Source organism: Gopherus evgoodei, chromosome 6 (assembly GCF_007399415.2).
Source record: "Gopherus evgoodei ecotype Sinaloan lineage chromosome 6, rGopEvg1_v1.p, whole genome shotgun sequence".
NCBI lineage: Eukaryota > Metazoa > Chordata > Testudines > Testudinidae > Gopherus > Gopherus evgoodei.
Window position 1 is genome coordinate 78,328,561 of NC_044327.1, and position 18,794 is coordinate 78,347,354.

The window sequence follows — 18,794 nt, forward strand, 5'->3', positions numbered from 1 at the left end:
GGATACAACATAGAAAAACTGCACTTTTCTTGGCTGCCTAAAATCATTCCCCTGGCCAAGTTATAGAGCTATTTCAAAGGAATTGCTGCCTAACGAATATTAATCAATCTCTCATGCTGTGGGATTGTTGCTGTTATCTATATATAGAACAGACTGGTGACTCATTCACACACTTAGAGTCTGAGGGGATTCCTAGACTGGCAATAAGTAAAATTACCACTGTTAGCATCTTCATTTCAGGACTTATCTCCTAGAGAGTTTGCTGGCACTATAAAGACTGCCATTTTAACCTTTTCATTAGGGTTAATTTTAGGAGAAAAATGGTTGTTTTGTTTAAAAAAAATGGTAAAAAGGAAAAATGAAATTTAACTTTTTTTTTTTTTAACAAATGATTTGGTTTTGCAATGTCAATCTCATAACTTTAAGGACAAACAAAACAACAGTCTGTATTGGCCAGATCAACAATAGACGTAACATACTGATTATTATTATTTACATCTTGGATTTTGCAGTTGGGTTTATGCTAAATAATCTGAGATGCATTATGTTGTCTGGAACAGATTAAAAAGGTCAAAACAATGGCTCTCAAATTATCTCATAAATTTCAATATAACCTTAACTATAGAGTTGCTATCCATATCTCCAAACAGGATTAAAATCCCCCTGTTTCTCACTGTATTTATTTGCTAAATTTGGCCCAATAACTTTTCAGACAATTGAATTTTCTGTGCAATTTTTGTAGTGTCACACTACTTTAAATAATGGCTATGTTTTCTGCACATTTGGGGGGACAGGGAGATTCTCTTTAGCTAGAAACCCCACTATGCCCACAAAGTCTAAATATCAAACTGACAAACTTTAAAAGCATCTTGGCCAAAGTCCACTTTTGGAAAAGAAATAATCACATCAAAGTTATTTCCCTTATTCTGAATAAATTGTTTGAGCTATGTGAGGATTAGCAGACTGCCCTAGTCACATCAGCTACCTCTATTTTCTGATGCTGCCATCCTCCCTCCCTTATCAGCTCTTTTCTGTTCATACCACTTATGAACTTGGTGTGGGATAAAACAGAGCTCATTGGGATTCTCAGTAGCTAGTGGAGATGTTGGGGGACAGAGAAAGGGGTGGAGGTTTAGGAGATCATGAGGGCTTGCGGAAGACCAGTAGTAGCTTGACAGGGATTCCCCAGGTTCTAGGGATAAGAGTGTGCATAGGGCCTGGAATGATGAAGTCTAGTGTCTCTGCCAAGGTATCAGTGTTTGAAGAGCTAATCAAGCACATGGAGATGGCAGGATTGTCAGGAGCCTTTCATCTGCCAGCGTCAAGAGACAGACATTCAGTTCTTCCAGGGCTGCTGCCTTGGCTGCCTAGTGCATACACATTTATATATCATTTTCAGCTTCCTAAATATAGCTTCAAAAAGCCTGTAGACCTTACAGTTTGGAACGTCTAATGTTTAGACTATATCATCTGTTTCTAATTTAGCGCCCAAATCAACGAGACGACTCACATGAGTGGGGATTGCAGGATAGGGCTGTTAGATTGTAATCTCCAAGCATGAGTCTTCAGGATAACTCTCATGCAAGAATGTATTGCTGTTGGGATGCTTGTGTAAGGGCCATTTAGGATCAGTCCCTGGGTTTGTACAGTGCTGAACACAAGTGGTACTCTATAAAAAAATAAACTAAAAATCAGTAGTTTTCAGTGAATATAAGTAGTTCCCAGTGGATTGTAGATGAATTTGGTCCAGTGTTACTTGGTTTATTTTCTGCCCCATAATTATCTGGTAAAATCTGTATTTACAGCACCTATTTACTAACTATTGTCACCTGCCTTCATGACCACTAAATTCCCAGTCCTTGTACAAGCTCTTACTACCTCTTATGTACACCATAATTCATTATGTGGTCATCTGCTTAGCATATTACTGGTAACCTGCTGAGGCGCTCAGCTCCATGGAATGAATTCTAAGCAGCTTCTTATCATAGTCAAGAAGGAAAAAAGTTTGATTTAATGCCCAACTGATTACAAAACAAAGGTCTAAAAAATCTGCTCAACAACCTGCAAATGTTGCCACCACAAACATTATTGTCACAGTTTTAGTCTGCATAGAGGGTTTTGTGAGCTCCATGTTACATTAGTGAAACGTTATTTAAAAACTGAGAACACAGTGGAACAAGCTTTCAGCAGGGTAGGGGCAGTTTCTAGAATGGCTGTTATTACCTGGGTTCACTACATCACATATAGCCCCTCATCAGTGGACTGGGTATTATTGAGAGCAGAATTTTACTAAAAATGGCCTAAGAATATTCCCCCATTTGTACTCCATTAAATCTCTTAACTCATGAAGTCAGCAGGTGAGTTGGAAATAGCTAGTAGAAAAACAATAATTCTTATCCTTGAGGCTCAGTGCCAGTGGAAAAAAGTGGCCAGAAGTTGAGCTGATCAGTCTTGCAACGATGAAATCTAACGCAGCAGCTGTTTTTCTGGGAACTGTCACTCATCACATTTTAATTTCACAGTTTTGAATTAATCTTTTCCAAATGCAGCACTGAAGGGCAGTGAGATAACAGCTTTCCTTTCAGAAGAACTGGATTGAAAGTACGGTGAGTTTTCTTCCCTTTTGGTTTTACTTGTTCTAACACTAACACATTGCTCATGGAACTGAGCTAAGGACACACTTAGAACAGAGATCAAGAAACGATACGTTAGTCCCGGAATTATGCAAAAAAATCAGCAGTTTCAATATGATCCCATGAGCTTCATTTTGAATTTTAGGGGTGGATATACCCAATAGTGAGAAACAACTTTAAAACTCATAAGAAATTGTCTGTTTATATAATGCACAATTAGCCTTTTGAATTTGAGATAAATATTGAGATACCATTGAGACTAAGGGCTTAGTCTGAATCAAAGAAGGATTAGACATGTATATGAATAATGAGGACATGCACAGCTAGAATAGAAAACAGGTGGAGGGAAGGTGGGGTGTTTATCCTAAAAGGGGCTTGTGTACCCACAGTATTTGCACCACATTTGACTAAATCACTAAAAAAACATGGATCTGGTTAAATTAGTGCAATCCCCTTAATGTTGGCCCAGTTATACCAGTATAAAGGTGTTTCAGTCAGTCAAACTGTACCCTGTAAAGAGCTACAACTTTTTTTGCAGCATTTGGTTTGTTTTATTATTTAAAAAGCTCCAGCTCCTGGAATCAAAAGTGATAACAATCACAGCTTTCATTTAAAAACAGTAAGTAGCCCTCGTGACTGTGGAGAAAAGATTGAAAAATGCTTTAGTGTGACTGAATGAAGAGAAGGTATTGTGACGGGTTGGGACACAGAAACCCCCCCGGTAGCTGCCACCTGATGTGCCAAGGCTACTTCTGTCCCTGCTTTCCTGCCCTGTCAGCTTAGGGTTTCAGTGCCCTGCCTGGTTTGAGCCAAACTTGCTAGCCCTTCTGCAAACCCAGACCCAGTTACATTCTATTCACTCATTAGCATATATTTATAAAATCATATAGAGTGCGACTTCATAAGAACATAAGAACGGCCGTATTGGGTCAGACCAAAGGTCCATCTAGCCCAGTATTTGTTTCCCAACAATGGCCAATGCCAGGTGCCTCAGAGGGAGTGAAGCTAACAGGCAATGATCAAGTGATCTCTCTCCTGCCATCCGTCTCCATCCTCTGACAAACAGAGGCTAGGGACACCATTCCTTACCCATCCTGGCTAACAGCCATTTATGGACTTAACCACCATGAATTTATCCAGTTCTTTTTTAAACGCTGTTATAGTCCTAGCCTTCACAACCTCTTCAGGTAAGGAGTTCCATAAGTTGACTGTGCGCTGCGTGAAGAAGAACTTCCTTTTATTTGTTTTAAACCTGCTGCCTATTAATTTCATTTGGTGACCCCTAGTTCTTGTATTATGGGAATTCACAGATAGGTTATAGCAAGGTTAATATTTTCAAGTGCAAAAATGTGCATAAATGCTATTTAGTGTATTTATAAAGTTTTTTTGCACACAAGACCCCAACATGTATTTTGCTTATTGCAATTACATGAGGAACACAGAGTTTAGTACAGTGATCCTAGCATTGTATAAAGTGTGTTTTTGAAAATCCCTTTTCAGTAATTTTGTTGTGGTGTGTTAACTGTCTTGACCTCCTGGCACCAAATCTAAAAGTTTGTTTCTAGTTACTGCTTGAAGTCTTCAGAATAATACACAGCAAAGTGGATATTTTGAGTCATCTCAAAGAACTGGAAAGTTTCTCTCTGTTAATGTTTCCATTTTAACGGAGACTGACAACATTTTAATATATCTAACTGGTCATTGCGCTCAGCACAGGAAGAGGCAAGCAGTTTCTCTAGATTTTACTTTTTTCATGTGAATAATCCTTTTGAGTTCGTTGGGTCTACTTAGTGAGTAAAGTTACTCACTTGCATATGAGCATTAGCAAAATAAAATTCCTGTAACTTTAAATGCAAAGCAACACCATAAACAAATTAATGAGTATTTTTTATTATCCCAGGATGAAAGCAAAGCCAGATATTTGCTTTAATCCAATTTTTCCATGCTTTACTCATGTTCCTCATCTCCCTCTGCATCTTCTGCTTGTGATTTCTTTCATATGCCAAGTCTTTTGCGTCAGCACAGTCCCAGAAAATAGAACTGTTGTTCTCACTGATGACCCTCAGTTTTGCAAGAAACCAAATGGTGGCTTCTTCCCCATTGCTAATAAGAAAAAGCTTTTATGTGTATAATAAATTCATGTGGTCTGACCTTAGCAGCCAGGGTAAGGCCTGGAAAAAAATATATCATGTTGTTGCCTTTGTGTAGACTATCTTTTACAGCTTGGGATCGAGTCTGAGCGACTTTTTTCTGAAATTCCAATGAGGTTGTTTTTGTCACCTACGTTTGTCTTCATTTGTGCTGCTCTAACAGGATCTCTCAACATGCAGTATATTGGGTCCTTCTTCACATTAGTATTATGGGTAAATGGTCATAAAGAAGAGATATATATGCAGAAATGTGTGTGGAAGTCCTCCATTTGACTGCCTATGTAAGTTAATTGAATTCCAAGTGGGCAAATATGTAATTATTTTTTCACTTGTGCAGTTAATCAGGCATTCAGATATCACAATGATTAACAGTATAAAAATGCAGATGATGGAGAAGCACACACAGTTGAAACTAGCTTCCCATTATAAGCCCAGTTTTCTACCCCCCTCATTAATTCTCCACTGGCATATAATTGACTGAACCTCAAAACTCATTGAAGCTTAACTAAAAGTTATTCAGGAAACTTTAAATTGTTCTAATCACTTGCATGTGGATGTAGTGTGCAACAGAGATACATTACGACTGATAGCTCTCTCTAATGCAGACAAGCCTGTTGTAAATTATGGGCTGTTTGTTTCCCACCACCTGCTGAAATAAGCCATCATTAGTTTGCCATTTTGCTGCATTTTGTATTAGGCTAAAGAAAGTCCAGAGTCTGATTCTTATGTTCCCCACATGTTGGGCCAGGATAGAGAAGCATTCTGCATAGAGCTGTAGATGTCTGAAAGTGTTAAGATGAAATATTATATTGCTTTTATCCTTTTTTCCATGCCTTTTCCTCCTACGCATGTGTCATGGTTCACAGTGAGCTGTCCCTTTGACCCCTCACTTAGGGCTTGTCTACATCAGAAAGTTGCAGCGCTGGTGAGGGAGTTACAGCGCTGCAACTTTGAAGGTGTACACATCTGCAGGGCACCACCAGCGCTGCAACTCCCTGTTTGCAGCGCTGGCCGTACTCCCGTTTTGTCTCGGGTGTAGAGGATCCAGCGCTGGTGATCTCTTCATGGGCGCCCCTTCCAAGTGACCACACCTATACTTCTCTCAGGATGGAATCCTGCAATTTATTCCAGTCTTAAACTTGATCTCCTGCTCATAGCACCCATGTGCTAACCATCTGTCCTTAGCAAGGTGAACCAACCCCTAGTAGTGTCTTCCCTTCATCAATCTGTGATCAGTATGAAAATGAGTGACACAGAACAGCCTCTGTAAAACAAAGTATTTAATTTACCACAGGACTGTAGCAGAGAGGGAAAGAGTTAAAACAAGAGAAGCCCCTATGCACATTATCTTACCTAAACTTTAGGCTTTCCTTGCTAGTTTAGGTAGACCCCACTTGTCCCAGGCACAGCACATCCTTCCCTACTCCCAGCTGTGGGTACGGGTGAGACCATCTGCAGCCCTCCAGCTTCTCTCTCAGTCAGTGTCTCCCCCTGAGTTCACAGGCAGGCTTTTTATCCATTTTTAGATTTCTTTGCCTGGCCCTGAGACCCCTAAACTTGGTCACTGCCATTTATGTATGGCACCAACTGTGTCGGAAGTAGACTTCCAGCCGTGAATTCACTGTACTGTCCATTGAGCACTGGTAATTGAGTTAGAATCATCGCCTGCCTTACTGTTAATTTGTAAAACCCTCCAGAATTGAGTTAACTCTCTACTCCCATGTAGCAGACAGCATGATGATAATCATATAGATAGGAGTACCTACAATATTTACAAAAAAAAAAAACCAAATATCTAACACATTTTCACCCCATGGCTAGAGCAAAACAGATGTGATGCTGGTAGGCAGAAGAAAGTATTTTGAAGGGTTTGCAGCCAGGGTGCTGTCTTCTTTGTTTGAAAGTTCACTTCCACAATTGTTTAATTCAGTGCATAGGCTATGAGTACTCTTGGATTCCTCATTGACATTGAACTCTCACATCACAATGGCCATGTCCATAGAGCATGTCCAGTTCACTAGGAGACTCTGTCCAATCCTGGCATACAAAGACGACTTGGTATCAATTATTCATGTCATTGGACTATAGCAATGCAATATAACTGGGCATGAAGCCTTCAGCATTTAGGAAATTCCAAATGCTAGTACAAAATGCTGCAGTGAATCTCCTCAGCAACACAGGCTACCATGAGCACATCACACCTGTCCTCCACTCTCTATACTGGCTTCCCATAGAATTTCAAATATGTAAAAGATTGTCTGAAGCTCTGGGATGAAGACTGCGGTCAATGACTTTGCTCCATTGTGCCAGAGGAGCAATCTAGAATAACAGTAATGCTACTCTGGGCAGGAGATAAGAGTTTGCTCAGGGGGTGGTCAGAGATGGTGGAGTGAATTCCCACAGGACCACCACAAACCTCACTACTTTCTGCTCCAAGTGCTAGACACACTTCTTTTGACCTTGCCTTCTCTAATATATACTCATAGCAACAGGTATAGTTAAAAAAAACAAAAACAAAAAAACACACCACACCTTACCAAAACAAGTTACTCCACTGCAAATGCTTCTCTCTCTGGGGAATGGATGAGAGAACAAACAACATGTGACAGATGTTAGTCACATTGCTTAATGTATTCCTGGAAGGAGCTCAGGTACTATGGTGATGAATGCGGTATAAAACCTATATAGAACAGAGGCCAGGCCACAAAGAAGGAACTGGATAAATTCATGGTGGCTAAGTCCATAAATGGCTATTAGCCAGGATGGGTAAAGAATTGTGTCCTTAGCCTCTGTTCGTCAGAGAATGGAGATGGATGGCAGGAAAGAGATCACTTGATCATTGCCTGTTAGCTTCACTCCCTCTGGGGCACCTGGCATTGGCCACTGTCGGGAGACAGATACTGGGCTAGATGGACCTTTGGTCTGACCCAGTATGGTCATTCTTATGTTCTATGGTCAACTCCTTCCAGGGCAGTGAGAGGGCCACAGAGCTGACTGATGTCCTATACTAATTTGAGACTTCCCAAGGAAGCCAGTTCAGTTACTTGAAACCTGCTTTGTGCCATCATAGTGGCACCAAAACAGAGTGCAGCCCGTCTCCTTGCTGCTGTGCATCTGTGATAATATACTCATTAAGTTATTTTTAATGGAATAAAATAAGTGGGGGAAATCCCCTCATCCAGTAGAAAATCATCAGGGAAGGGGGTGGGAGGGGTCCTACAGGACTATTAACTTATAGCTGGTGTCAAGGAAACAATGACTGTTCCTCTCTCATCTCTCCTCTTCCCATGTAACTCAGACACATAGATCTTCCATGAGGAAGGGAAGAATGCTGTCTTTTCTACCCACAAATCTTAGGAGAATGATCTCCCTCTCTTCAGAGTGGAGATTTAATTCTGAAAATGAAATCCTTGAAAACAGGAGGAATGTGTGTCATAGAAAAACTTTTTAATGCAACCAATTAAAATAAAATATAGGAAGAAAAGTAATTTTTTCCTCAGTTCAGTCCCTCTTCATTATAATGACTATTTTCCAGCTGTGTTCATGTAGATTCGGTGTGCACACAGACTTTCCCCACTAATAATTTCTGCAAAGATTTCCACAAAGAATTTTATGGGCTGGTTTGGCCAAGAAGAAAATCAGCTTTTTTCATATAATAGTGCGCAGCTCTAATCGGGAATGCTACACTCATTTGCTGCTGAGCTGGACAAACCTTATCTATAAGCAGTACATGTAAACCAAAGCCTTTGCTAGCAGGAAGTGTCTTGAAGGTAACAAACTAAAGGAGGGATGGGAAGATTGGTGAAAACGAGATACCCCCACTACAACTCAACAAAAACAGAAGTTCTCACAGCCATGCTGAGCATTCAAATTTCTTTCAAAAGAACGACTGAAATAACAGTTTAAACAGCTGTTTGTAGAGATCAGAAGGGAATGAGGGGCAAGGAAGCATAAGGTGCCTAACAAATCTAAAGTAACTTTTTTCAGTTAAAAGATATGTCATGTGACATGAAAAAAAATTGGACACTTGGAGGAAGGCATGTAATTTCATCATATCACCTGATTTTATTTATATTTGTAGGCTAGTTCACAACCACTTTTTTGTAGGATGTCAGGAAATATACATGGATTCTGCTCAGCTAATGAAGCCAGTTAGTAAATAATTACTGTGTACCACAGCTGGAGATAGAGCTGTTTATTTATGTTATACTTTGCTTTCAGACTCCAGACTCACCTCATGCTTTCAAAGTTACCATCACCAAGTGTCTTTGTTGTGCAGGTTATGTTGAGTTGTTTGATATTTTGGTAAATACTCAGAATTATGAGTCAGACATCTTTAAGACACAGGAATTTGAGTTTTTTTCTGCGATACTCACAAAGTGTTCATTGACTTTCATGTGTCACTGTCATAAACAGATAGCTAAGGGTTAATGTCTCTTTCACCTGGAAAGGAGTAACCTGAAACACCTGACCAGAGGACCAATCAGGAAACAAGACTTTTTCAAATCTGGGTGGAGGGAAGTTTTGGGTGTGAGTTCCTTGTTCTTTGTCTTGTGTCTGACCCTCTCGGCTCTGAGAGTGATTTTTCTATCTCCTGCCTTTCTAATCTTCTGTTTCCAAATTGTAAGTACAAAGATAGTAAGACAATAAGGTTTATATTGTTTTCTTTTGTATTTACATGTGTGTAGTTGCTGAAATGTTTAAATTGTATTCTTTTTTGGATAAGGCTGTTTATTCATTTTTTTTCTTTTTAGCAAATGACCCTGTATTTGTCACCTTAATACAGAGAAACCATTTTTATGTCCTTTTCTTTCTTTTTTATATAGAGCCTTCTTTTTAAGACTTGTTGGAGTTTTTTCTTTAGTGGGGACTCCAGGGAATTGAGTCTGCAGCTCACCAGGAAATTGGTGGGAGGAAGAAGTCAAGGGGGGAAAATCTCTTTGTGTTAGATTTACTAGCCTGACTTTGCATACCCTCTGGGTGAGGGAGGAAGAGGAGAAATTATCTCTCTCTCGATACTTGTGTTTTCCAGGACTGGAAACAGGGAGGGTGGAGTCCCTCTGTTTAGATTTACAGAGCTTGCTTCTATATCTGTCTCCAGGAACCCAGGGAGGGAACACCTGGAGGGGAGGAGGGGGAAGGGAGATGGTTTATTCCCCTTTGTTGTGAGACTCAAGGAATCTGAGTCTTGGGGTCCCCCAGGGAAGGTTTTGGGGAGACCACAGTGCGCCAGGCACTGTATAGATTCCTGGCTGGTGGCAGCTTTACCAGGTCCAAGCTGGTAACTAAGCTTGGAGGTTTTCATGCTGACACCCATATTTTGGACGCTAAGGTCCAGATCTGGGAAAAATGTTATGACAGTCACAATCAGCACACATTTAATGTGGGCAATCATTTCTCAGTTAAATTCTGCTCATTCTAATAGCATGAACTCCTCTCCCCAACCCCCCACAAATAGAAATCTGTATTTTTCTAATGGTGGAAAGACTCCAGAAAACTCCTGTTTCTAGAACATCAAAATATGAAGAGAGTAGTTGACTATTTGGAGAACACAGGGGCTGTTCGCTTTCGTGAGACATGTAACCAGCCATACTATGGCTCTGCTTTGTTCAGCCAAGTCATATTTTTGGGAAACTTCTCTGGTAATAGAGTAGGAGGAAGCATTTGTTTGCATTCGCTCTGACCACAGTATCCTCGGTCTCTGTCATCTCTATAGGGACTGCTTAAGGTCCTGAACCTAGAACTTGTTGCACATGGCAGCAGATCTCTGTGCCTGCGTGGAGTGCCACTGACAAGGGTTTTCTCATGTGGAGAGAACTGCAGGACTGGAGCCATAAAGATCAAAGTTTAGTCACTAACGCTTCTGCTATACAGGCCTGTGTTAGGGAAGGTATGGAGTTGCACAACTCCAGAGAACCTCCAGAAAGGATTATGCCACAGGATTCAGTCTTGCCCCAACCCATACGAGTAACGTGCACACTGCACTATCCCTTGGGATAAGCTAGATCTGTGGGCCAGTGTAGCTGAGGAATTTGGTGAGGGCTCTGCCTCCTTCCCATGCCCCTTGTGGGGTGCTTACACAGCTTTCAGCACATGAAAGGACCAAACCCTGAGCTTCCCAGAGTGAAAATACTATTATTGTATCTATCCCTTATGTAGCCTTTGTAGTGGTGGGAGGGGGACTTCTCCAGACACAGACTGGTTCTTCACATTGTGAACTTACAAGATTGCTTTAAGGAATCCAAGTTTTCTTTTTGCCTCCCATTTCCAAAGAAATAAAGGCAGACCAGGTTGGCAGAGAATTCAGACTTGAGGCCTTCATTGTGTATATGACAGAGGTTTATTGTATCATTGTGTTCCATCCAGTGCTTTCAATACAAGTAAGTTACACACACAAAAAGTGATTTGACTCTCATTCTTCTACAGGGATGGCTGCCAAGTCAACTCTTCCAAGAATAATCCCTGGCTGTGAATTGCAGGAATAGAACCGGTGTGATTTGTAAACAAGCTAAGGAAGTAAAAGATCTGCCAATCTAGAAGATGTCAGCTACACTAAGTTGAACACAAGCAAGCAGCAGTGCTGGAGCCTGCTTGTTTGCAGTTAAAAGAGTTTGGGTTTCCGGTGGGGGCTTCCCTCTCTCCCAGGATATTCCATATTCTTACAAGCTCAAGAGAGGTAGGACTTCACCCAGGAATCACTGTAACACACATCTATCCTAACATGAACAGAACCCCTGTGTCATTGCAAAGAAGCAAGCAGTGGGAAATTACATAAACCCCAGATGCCTCAAAGGAATTCTGTCTCCTCCTCTGCCCCTCCAGCCCTGGATTCTTAGGCCTGATCTACACTGGGGGAGGGGGAAGAATCAATCTAAGTTACACAACTTCAGCTATGTGAATAACGTAGCTGAAGTCAATGTACTTAGATCTACTCACAGCAGTGTCTTCATTCCTCATTCCATGCCTGTCGACTCACCGCAGTGTCTTCACTGCGGTGAGTCGACAAGCATGGAATGGGGAATAGAGCTTTGCATGGCTGTGTTGTGTATTAATGTGTGTATAGTTTTTTGGAAAAAAATTAATCTAATTATTATTGTCTTCATCATCACTACTAGTCACCAGTTCAAGTAGTCAAATAAAGATTGATACAGAGTGTACATCTGGGCAAAATAATTGTAGCAATTTTTTCCAGTCAAAATATGCTTTTTCTCACAAGCATAAAACATTTGTGAAACTGGAGCCGTTTAACTGAGTATTGATGAAATTCTGCACTTTATTATTAGATAACTTCTAAATTCTGTGCATTGCAGATCTGACGTGCTTTGGTTAGTTGTGCACTACTTGCTACATAAGGAACATGGATATTGGTTCTGGTTGGCTGACCAATGCCCCTGGTGTCTGGAAAGTTAAAAGAAGCAATTGCTCTGGGACAGAGCAGCTTGTTTGCTTTATCTGAACCAGTCAGGAGAACAAAACAAAACAACAAAACAGTCTGCAGAAACAGCACGGTGGGCTCTGTACACCCTCTTTCAGTTTGTGGGATTCTTTAGGGCACCAAAAATAAAAAACAACCTAATAGATTTCAGGTAAAAGTGATGAAATAGGAAAGCAAGAGTGGAGCCCACTTTTGCCAAAGTCTTATGCCCTCTTATTTCACAGTACATTGTGTTTCTTCTTAAATAAATACAATAGATTTACATTGATGTTCCACTGTGTAGTGTTTCAGCTATTCATTTTGTTAAGAGACACGATAATTGAGCCAAGGGAGTCTTACCTTACTGAGGTTCTTTGGCTGAATAAGCTGGATCTCTTGCCCAACTATATGATAATCATATGTTAGTTCTCATTCTTTAATGACTAATGGCAATTTAAAAAACAATATAAAGGCTACACATCTTTGCTTGCTTGAAATTTGTTTAATGTTGCATGATTACAACAGACTCGTAGATTTAGCCTTTAGTATATTGATTTATCTTGTTAAGCTTTGTCCTTCAGAGTCAGCAAAACCTGGTTGCAAAACTCCAGTGCCTAACTGAAAGGTGGGGAGCATACACAGTCTCCATTGACTTAAATGGGAGCCGAGAATGCACAACCCCTTTGGAAAACAAATTAGGCAACAGGTCCTCTTCAAGGTTCTAACAGACCATTTAAACTCCGTTCTGAAACATGAATTGACGTTTCAGTTATTGGAGGATTTCAAGTTAGAGCTGTAGTTTTGTTGGAGAGGGACTTCCTGCAAATGATTTGCAAATTACTAGGAAATGTGGGTAATGAACCTGACCACCTAAGATATATGTGTGTGTAGGTTTTTTCCTTCTAATAAGCCATTTCTTTTCGTTTGGGTGAAGGTTACAGAAATTGGGTTTCATTATACTGATTATTTCATGACAATATCTGGAGGAGTTTCTTTTTATATGACAAATCATGACTTATTATTGCAATATTAATGAATGTCTTCTTAATATTGTATTCAATACTACAACCAGGAAATTTACATATGCTAATTTGGACCATCCAAGCAAGTGAATGGAACAATCTCAGATAAGTGTTAAAATCAGAATTACAGTATAATTCAATATATACTGAAGGTATCATTTTATACCCTACCAAATATTTGGTCTTGAATATAATTTTTTATTTTTAAGCCCAAATCTATTCCTCAATTATAGTACTCAAGATAAATTGCAGTCTAGGCCTGATCCAAAGACCATAGACCTCAATGGGCGTGTTCTCAATTATTTTGAAAACTTCTCATAGCATCCTGTTTACCTGCAAGTCTGATTTTCCTTTGAACAATTTTTGGAGTTTGACAGTCAGTTTATGTACAAACAACCAGTACAAGAGATATTTGAAGTAACTTCAACTCCTCTCTGTATCTTGGTTAGCTACACTGATGTCTAGAAAAGAAAACAGACATTGTGTCTAGTCTCTCTGATAAGATACCTTAGTTTCTTCATGACAGCTTGGATTAGTTTTTGGCCCTGTTTGGGGAAAAAATGGGTCCTTGTCTTTGTCCCTCTACTTCCTGGCTGATATCCTGAATGTCTTCTCAATTCATGATGATCATAGTCTCCTTCAGATTCTAGATCAGAATCATAGTTATCCAGCTGTCAGATAAGTTGGTAATGGGCCCATTTACATCAGCTGATGATCTAACCAATAATATACTGGTATTGTTTACTGCAATAGAATTTTCTGTGGTTTCTAAACAAATATGTAGAGGATCTCTTCCAGTTTATGAGGAGTTTTAATGGGGGTCCATAGATCATGATGACTCTGTTAATGTTACATTGGTTTTCAAGCCCATCTGCCATGACCAAAGTTTCTAAATGCATCCGCAGCTATCCAGTTGGCATGTGTAGTTAAGTCTGTACACCCTAAATGAGTATATTTGCATGTACTTTTTGGTGGCCATTTTGAAAACCTGGCCAAAAGCATAAAACTTTCTCCCAATTCTGTTTTGTCTAATTTTAAATCTAATAGAGGCTACTGCCACCTCCACACAGCACGTTAGCAATAATTGCACTTGTCAAAGGCCCCAGTTCAGCAGGATGCTCAGGTATGTGCATAACTTTAACCACCTGAGTACCCCATTAATTTCAGTGGGACTATGCATGTGACCAGGGACCTTACTGAATTGAGCCCCATGGGCCTTTATCTTAAGAGATTTATCAAACCTTCCAGCTTCTCTTTGAAGTATTATCATACTGATTTTTTATGATGGGTAGAGAAAGATATAGAAGGGTTAAGTCACTTGCCGAAAGTAAGTGACTGAGGCATGAACAAAATCCAGAAGGCTAGATCCTAGTCCTTTGCTCTAAACATCTTATCAGGCACCTCCCATTTTATATGCAGTCCTCTAGATTTAATGCAACATTCAATACAGGCTTTCCATGGCACAGTGAGTGCAAGATAGTGCTGCTTCTCTTTATATGGAGTCAGATGCCTGAGCTTTGGCAAGAAAAGTGTCTAAATTCAATCTTTCCCCCTTCCTAAAATCCTTCCTCTCCATGCCCACCTCATATCCCCTCGTAGGCATTACTCCAGAAGTACACAATAAATCCCAGGCAGAAAAGAACAAGTTATACACAAAACAAAGCACTGAAAGGAAGAATATCTGGAGCAGTGTTCTCTGGGAGCCAGCCTGTTAGCTGCTTCTCCTCCTCCTTCCCACCCTCAAATCAACCATCAGATTAATCTGTGAGGCCTGGCAATTCTAGCAACATGTCGTAATATTCTTTTCCTTTTATCTAAGTAACAAAAAACATAATACACTGATGTCTAGTAATCACCCACAAACTATGTTTTATAATGTTACATTGATAATTCAGTTTCTGCTGGTCAACATTTTCTGACATAGTAGACTTTGAACAGTATGCCACTGACCTTCGCATTGGATTCCATGTTAAAAGGTTAATAACCTTCTTGGCTCAATCAAGCTGATCACAGGACATATGGGGACAAGCTCATGCTGTTATAGATGCCAACAATTGAAGGATATTAATCAGACATTTGTTGGGAGAAATAGGGCCACATTTTTATCTCCAAATGAAATAAACTGGGTTAGATAGATATTTTGGCAGAACATGAAAAAAAGTTGTTGTTTAATAGCCAAATATTGACTGTCCAAGTTTGGTTATGCTACATTTTCTACTGTCTATTCTCAACCATTCCATTCCTCTCCCCACTCAAACATATACTGGGCACAATTTTAGCCAGTATCCTGAAAATTAGATCATCCATTTTCTGAGCTCTTGGGACAGATTCTACTCTTAGTTACACTCGGGTAAATACAGAGTGACTCAGCTGACTGTAGTTCAGTTATTCCAGCTTTGCACCTACATAACTGAATAGAATTTTGCCCCTGCTGTTTTGCCTGTCAGAAAGGAGAATGTCTTGTGGATTTGTTTATGTCCTCTTATCAAGTTTCATGCAGGGCTGCCCAGAGGATTCAGGGGGCCTAGGGCAAAGCAATGTCAGGGGCCCCTGCCATAAAAAAAAGTTGCAATACTAGAGAATACTATATTCTCATGGGGGCCCCTGCAGGGCCCAGAGCCTGGGGCAAATTGCCCCACTTGCCCCCCACTCTGGGCGGCCCTGGTTTCATGAAAACTGAGGTTTGTTTCTAAAAGTTGTTTGAGAAGGGTCAAAATCTGCAGGCATGCAGCGCCTATAGAAAATAATGAGATCCTTGTGCAACTAATGGCAGAATTTAGCCCCAAATAATAGTATTGTATTACTTAACAGTATGTTAGCAGGCAGTTAACCAAATTCTTAAAATGTTGCTACTTTAATTAGTACCACATAAAAATACTTATGGTTCTATAGCAAATTCTAATTCAGCAAAAACAGATTAAGCTGTACTGGTCTAAAGTGTCTTACACCAGCATAGCTGTGCCTACACTAGGGCTTTTACTAACATAACTATATTGGCAAAAGAATAATAAATTACACACATTTCTAACAGTTACACCAGTAAAAACTTAAGCCTGGACCAACCTTAGAGCACAACCCTGCAAACCCCTAATCACAGACAGTCCCATGATTTCTATTTGTATACTCACATGAACAAGGCCTGCTCATGTTAAAAGGTTGCAGATGAAGCTCATAAAATGTAGAGTGTATGGGACGGTGCCATCAGCCAAAGTTTCTTCTATATCCCAGATTGCCCTGCCTCTGGACTCAGGGATGCATTCTGTCCTCTCACACAAATCACATTTATCTTGTCTTAACATGGGGAATCAGGGTTTGACAATATGGGAGCAAACCATTAGAGCATGAAATTTTCATGGCAAAATTATTTTAATCCAAGAGTGTGGAGAAAATTCTTATTTCCAGTATGCCAAACCCCACTCCTGTCCTACTCATTCATATCCCTCCTCAAGATTCACTTCTTCTACAAAGTGCCTACAAAACCTTGTCCACCCCAGCATTACACTAGAGGAGACAGTGAGCTGAACACACAGAGTACATTTAAGCTTGTACTCTTCTCTGGATTTGTCTGAGCATCTTGCCTTAACCATGTTTCTTTCTGTGATAGTAAGGGGAAAGCTTTCAAATCTGCTTGCTTAAAATTAAGCTCTGAAATCTAATTAGGCACCTAAATAGAAAATAGGCACCTAAATAGAAAAGGGCTAATTTTTCAGATGTTCTGAGAAAATGCAGCTACCATTGACCTCAGTGAGTGGGCAAAGGTTCAATGGATGGGCAAATGGAATCTCAAAAATTTACTATTCATTGTATGTTCAGAATTGAACTTGTGCTCAGTGTTGTTCAGAACACAAATATAAAGACAAAACTTTTCACCTCAAAGGAGATGTGTGTTAGTTCACTGGAATCTTATAAAAAACCCCATTGTCTGACACCTGGATAGTGGGACATGTATTTAAAGTCAGAAACTTTCCCTTAAAGCAGAAGTAATGAAAGAGCTTAATGTATGGGTTCTGTCTATTCCTTCACAATAATACTAGAAAGTCTCTCAGCAATCGACACCATGAAATAAGATGTGGGGAACGTGCAATTGTGGGCTCACCAGTACGTTTTTAAACTGTGGGAGGCTCCAGTTAGCATCTTGAACAAAGTCTTGCTGTGCGTTGATGTTCTCAAAGCACATGAGAACAATTTCCCAAAGTGGGCACGGTGTAAACACCTATTAGAGGAATGGTTCCAAAATATAGATAGGTAATTTGATTAGACTATCATGGTCTCTTGAGTGAAAACAACGTAGGGTATGAACATGTCTGTAGGGAGCTTTAGAACGTAGGTTAGTCCATTTGCTTTGATTAGTAATCAGACCATTAAAGATCTGGGGAAGGCGGGGTAGTGGGTATTATCAGGGAACGTATATTTGTGTGTAGTCATGGAAATACTGTGGTTTCCATTAACAAGTCAATATTTACCTACCGTTAGCACATTAATAACAATATAGTATACGAAGTGTGCTAGACAGAAGATCACCTATTTTTAGACAATTATGTATCATGACTGTGGTAGTACTGGAGTTCTGTGTCATTTAACACAGAATTCATCTGTGTCCCTCTACACCATTCCAGCAGTCACCAAGATGTCACAGCCCTGGGGGAAAATATCATATGGTATAGGAGCAACATATGGCCAGCATACACTAGCCTGTGCATTCCTCCAGGTGCAGCCTCTGGGAGAGGAACATGCTGTGAGCAGCCCATAGGCAGACATTCAGAGGTGCTGTAAGTTCAAGCAGCCTGCAAGGAGTGCTCTAATTTATGCTGGTTCCTGGAGCAGGCAGAATTTGGGAGGCTTAAAGCCTCTTTCGCATACCCACTCATCCTCATAGGCTGCGCCTGTGTGCTGTGCCTCCTGAGAGTCATAGTACAAAATGTAGCCATATGGGAGTAGAGGAACCATCCTAAGTCTCTGAAGAAAACTCTTAATACATAAGAGTTGCTCACAAGCAACTGATGTGTCTTATTTGAAGGTCTATTTTTATTCCAGTTTAACAGTGATATCATGACACTGCATTCTGACATGGCCTTGGACCAAAACATCATAATGCAGTACTGCCAGCATAGCAGCACTCAAACTCTTGAAGAGCAGATAACTGGCTGCTTTGCTGTAGCTGATCAAGATCCCTGAACTCTTAGTGCACAAAAAGCTGGACAGGGTCTGCTTTCTAAGAGAAAATCAAAAGGCTGATTCCCTGTAGCTGGTCTAGATTCCCTGTAGCTGTAGCCCATGCTTCAGAGAAGAAATTAATCACTAGCATAATCTGGTCCCGTTCCACTGTAGACAATGAAGCTGTGCTCGCTTATGGAGTGGAAAGTTTGGCCCCAAGAGCACAGGAGTCACATAAGGTCTGTTACTAGCTCATACAATCTCAGAATTCTAGGAATGCAGATTTCTGAAAAACACAGTTTGCTTCCCAGCATCTGGCCCCGAGAATGTACATGCCCTTGGAAGGAAAAGGTCAGCTACTTCTCTGCAGCAAACGCAGAAGAGTACAAGCTCTAGGATCCTGGTTTCAGAGGGGTGGCCA

General features: G+C 40.3%; 1 long non-coding RNA gene across 1 annotated transcript; it reads left to right on the forward strand.

The window, feature by feature from the left end:
• Positions 1 to 2,186: 2,186 nt before the first annotated feature.
• LOC115654098 lies at positions 2,187 to 11,603 on the forward strand. Its single transcript, XR_004001090.1, has 3 exons — positions 2,187 to 2,357; positions 2,550 to 2,606; positions 11,210 to 11,603. It is a non-coding gene; the product is annotated as an uncharacterized LOC115654098 (long non-coding RNA).
• Positions 11,604 to 18,794: the final 7,191 nt, after the last annotated feature.